The sequence below is a fragment of the Solanum lycopersicum genome, chromosome 12 (assembly GCF_036512215.1).
Source record: "Solanum lycopersicum chromosome 12, SLM_r2.1".
Classification (NCBI taxonomy): domain Eukaryota; kingdom Viridiplantae; phylum Streptophyta; class Magnoliopsida; order Solanales; family Solanaceae; genus Solanum; species Solanum lycopersicum.
The window spans coordinates 35,805,043-35,810,095 of NC_090811.1; positions in this window are offsets into that span (position 1 = coordinate 35,805,043).

The window sequence follows — 5,053 nt, forward strand, 5'->3', positions numbered from 1 at the left end:
TTTATTGTCCAAATTGAACCTGGGAGAAGAATAAGAGGATAGAACGTGGGTCACAAGGTGTTGAACCCTAAATAACTAGGATTCATTCTTATCTAGGATAGGGATATACCTAGAGACCTCGCTTGGGTCAACGTACAGGAAGATAGCTTAATCCTCAATATTTAATCACTCTATCCGCGCTCAAAGATGTAGTTAGAGTGTTATCCATTGTAGGAGATTAGAGGTCGGGAGACCATGATCATACATCTAATCATGTGATTCAGTGATTCAATAGTAAATAAATACACATTTTAAATGTATTGATTACATGAATCATGGTAAGAGCTCCAGTCCTGGATCTTTCCCAAATCATTGTTTGAAAATTAAGAAATAGAATAGTAATAATTATAATTTAGTTTTCTTTAGAAGTAGGTAATAATCAACCTTCAAAAGTTTTGAAATTTCATTTGTGTTGTTAGGAAAATTGATAAGTTTTGATCTAAGTCCCTATGGGTATGATATCCAACTCTCAAAAATATCCACTTTATTACTTGTACGATAACGTGCACTTGCGTGTGCAATTTGACCACAACACATTTACATAAGAATCTACTCATAAATGGCTCTAAAATTGACACGATTTCCTCAAGAACTATACGATCCAATCATAACTCAAAAACGAAAGCCAATTTCAAAAACATAATTCAATATCATCAACTTTGAACTTTCTAGAATATAGTTCACCGAAAGTAACATGATTGGCACATGGGTGAACGAACACAACGCTATGAAAGTCTCACATACCTCTTCAGGGTTCATCCTTTGGCTAAATCCACAACGAAATCTTATGAACTTGATGATATCTAGACCTTTCCTCCTCTTTTCTCCTCCTTTCTCTTCTCTCAAAGCCCTATCGTTAATTTGGAATGCATAAACTGAACTAAATCAGTTTACACCCCAAACAAATTACTGAAAAGGAAATATTTTAATTGGATACTGAAAAGACCAAAATACCCATCTAAAATCTGATTGACTTTCCTTATCGAGACAACCCTACTTCAAATAGGCATACCTCCCTTAATGAACATGAAAATTAGCAAACTTTCTGGCGTTGTAAAGATAATTCAAAGAGATTTCACTTTATATCTTGTAGCTCACTTAACACATCTTGTGCCGATAGTAATGGTCGTTTGAAGTTGACCCAAAACTCATACTTAGCATAACTTGCAAAAATTTCCAAATTTAATTATTTCGAAAAATGGTTTCTTTCTAATTCTTGTTCTTTCAAATAGCGGGGTGTTACAATATCTCCCCTAGGGAACATTCATCCTCAAACAATATTACTCTTAGTAGTCTAACAACCATCTAAAAAACCCAACAAACAATATATAAATACAACAAGCCAACTAAAAACAAATGCCAAGAAAAGGATTAGTACGGTTCTGTTTAGGTGTTTTTTTTTAATTTTGGGTTTTTGGTCCATGGATAAAAATAAATCGATGTGCCGAAAAATCAAAACTTTTGTTAACTAAATTGAAAATTTATTAAATATATATTTTCAATTTTAACTTTTTAAGTTTTATGTATTAAACCCTCTTTGGACTTTGGAGCCCTAATGTTTTGAGTGTACAAGTTACAACCACAGCAACCGGCCAACAACATCAATCTCCATTCTCCATAGTCCATCTTCTCCGCAGTTCGCGGTTGTTGGCATCCGATGATGCAGATGTCTCTCACTCGTAAAGGTAGGTAAGTTGTAAGTCTCACTCTCGTATGACTTTTCTCACTGTTTCTGTCGTTGTCTCTCTTCTCTAAATATTGAAATAGATGTATCAATTTTTTCTTCCTTAGTTCCTTTAGCACCATAATTAAATTTTAACAAATGTCATGAGAATCGTTTCAATCAAGAGAGGAGAACTATTATTTAAATTTGTAATTTGAATTTGGTGACTTGTGTTTGGAACTGTTACTGCTAATATTTTTAGTTTGAAGTTGAATATTAAAACATTTGTAACTTTGTGTTGTTTCAACTTGAAAGTTTTCAAGTGTTGAATTCTTGTTGTAATCGTTTGGCCAAGCGAGCAGGCTAGAAGCAGCCATACTTAAAGCCGGGCTAATTTGAATGTGGCAATGTATTTCATTGTTGGGACAAGCAGCCAGCAGGTGGCTTTGAAGTTTACAATGCTGCAGAGCTTCCAGCAGCGACCAACAAGCAGCATCAGTCAGCAACAATGTTTTGCAATGCTGCAGACCTACACAGCTGCAATGCTGCCAGCAGCAAGTAGCAATGGTCATGCATTTCTATGCTGCATTATTGCATAATTGATCATTCTCATTTTTTTATTTGCACCAAAAAACTGTTTGAAAAATACTGAATAAATTCTCCTCTAGCTGCAGCCCTGTCTTGTGGAACAACTGAAGAAGATTGGGCTCTATTGCCCCTATTTCCACTGCTCTGCCCATCACGACATGGGTGGTTTCTACTACATTTAGCACATGTAGGAGCCAAATTACATTCTTGTGCCACACTACCTTTAGAGTATGCATATCTAGCTCTGAAATTCTGTCAATTCTAATTATAGAACTCACTTCTGTTCCTTGGTGCACGTGCAGTAGTAAATGATGGAGCAGGTCCCTTTTACTTTTGGTAGAATGATACCGATTGACATCACACTATTGATGTCCGGATTCATTCCCTTATTTTTTAGCCTTCTTGTTTCTAATATCTTCTTTATCCCTCAACTTATCCTCCTCAACCTTCTGAATCATCAACCTCGCTATGCCCATATCACCTATTAGATAGATTACTTACATTCCTTACTTGACAGATGAGACAAACCAGAAACAAAGAGACTCATCCCACTCCTCATATCCTCAACAATCTCTGGATCATAACAGTAAAGTTGGGTGAACTTAACGCTATACTCATGCACCCTTATAGATTCCTTCTTAAGTGGAAGGAATTTTCATACCTTCTCTTCTCTCAGTTCATGGTGAAAGAAATTCCCCAAGAAGTCCTCCTCAAACATAGCCCAACTCGCAATTGGTGCACCCTCACCTCTACATTTCTTCCATTGATTAAACCTGATTCTACCGAAACCCTTCAGTTGGTATGCAGCTAGTTCCACTCTCTCAACATCAGTGACATACATAATCTCAAAAACCTTTAGAAGATCTTCAACAAAGTTTTCTAGATCCTCATTGACACTTGAACCAGAAAATCTAGGCAGATTCATCCTTAAGAACTCACGAATTCTATATGTATTAGCCACATCCTTTCGGACCCCTCTTTGTTGCCCAACTTTGTTATGCTTAACTCAACATTCGGATGGATGGATTCCCAAACTTCAGCACTAGTCACCTCTCCTTGGAGTTTCACTTTTGGTGCATTAGGTACTCCTTGTTCCTCAAGATTCTTCCTAGAAGGAAGACCTAGGGCAACTCTTCGTAGAGGAATGATCTGAAAGATATGTGAAAGGGTTAATTAGAAATAAACTTCCATAAAGCTAAACTCTTACGTGCAAAATGAGTTTGAATAAGTGAAATAGTTCCTAAATGTTGCAACCTCCTAATTATAGAGGTGGCGTGCTTCACACCCATAACTAGGACTCTATAGATATAGCTTCATAGACTCCCTAGGACTCTTGAGATTTATGTGATGATACCAAGTTTGTCACACCTCGAAACTACACCCTGGGCATCACCATCACTTGAGAACCATTGTTTTCCCAAAGCAAGCCTTTAGCCTTACTAGACTCTCAGCGGAAGACATTAAGCATTACTAAGAAAAATCAAATGCACATAAATAAATTGTCTCAAAATAACTTAGAATGTTTTAACAATAAACATTCAACTAGATATAGTGTCTAACCAAGTCTTATAATAGATCAACTGAAATGCAAAGACTATAGAACAATAACTATCTATCTATGAAGCCTCTAAATCTATGAAGGATACAACGAAAACACCCTCGATTATCCTAATAAGTGAAAATACTAAAACAACGGAAAAAAGGAGATCCTACGGAAAGGAAGGAGGCTCACCAATTGACTATGAATGCCTAGATGCTGATCATGGTTATGTGTATGTGCGTCATAAAATGATACAGACCAAATGACATAGGTATATTAAATCTACGAGCATTCGAGGATAAAACTAAACATGACATAAGGTTGAATTGAGTTCCGAACACTTACCTCAACTTTACTCAACTCAGGGATACTCAATTCAATACAGTAATAAACAATAAAAATGCAGTTTCTATAAAGAACTTAGACAATAGGTAGAACTCAATGTATTGAAAAATATAATATCAACTCAAATATATAGTAAAATATAATATAATTGTGTGGGAGTTTCTCTAACTAATAGGCATCACCATAAGCTATGTGGTGATACATCATCTCGAACATGCTTCCAGAATTCTCCTATAACTTGTCGGGATATAGAACGCCTCAACAAAGTGGACCCAGTAGTTTATGCTAAAAACATTAAGGAATCATCTAAAAAGTATGACCCTTTCAACCAACGATATCTACATGATTTATGGAGACTTGAGTTATTATGAACTCGTCCTCGTATCAGTACTCAATACTACTTCAAAAATATATTCAGCTCACATGTTTAAAAACCTAATTCTATCTCTGTGGTTTGAAGTTATTACTCAAAACTCTATATCTAATAGAGATTTGACTCAAAAATACTCATGAAAACTCATTTGGAAATTTTTTTATTTCTTGTCATCTTAAATGACAAAACATTTACTCTTTGGGAATAAATAATCCCCATATAACATTTTAAAGAAAATGAACTCGACAACTCTTTCTCAATCTCAAAGTTTAACTCCTAAAACAAATCTAAAGTATATGTGGAAGACTTCATAAAGAAACCTCAGACTTGACTCTTAACTCTACCTTGAATTTAAATTATGAATTGAAGGTTGTGATTTGTGATAGGAAGGATCTCATGACGAGTAGCAGTGTATTTAGACAGTTAAACATGAGAAACGATTAAGAAATAATTGTCTAGAAGCAAGTCCACGACACAGAAATGCATTTTATATTTGGTCGTCAAT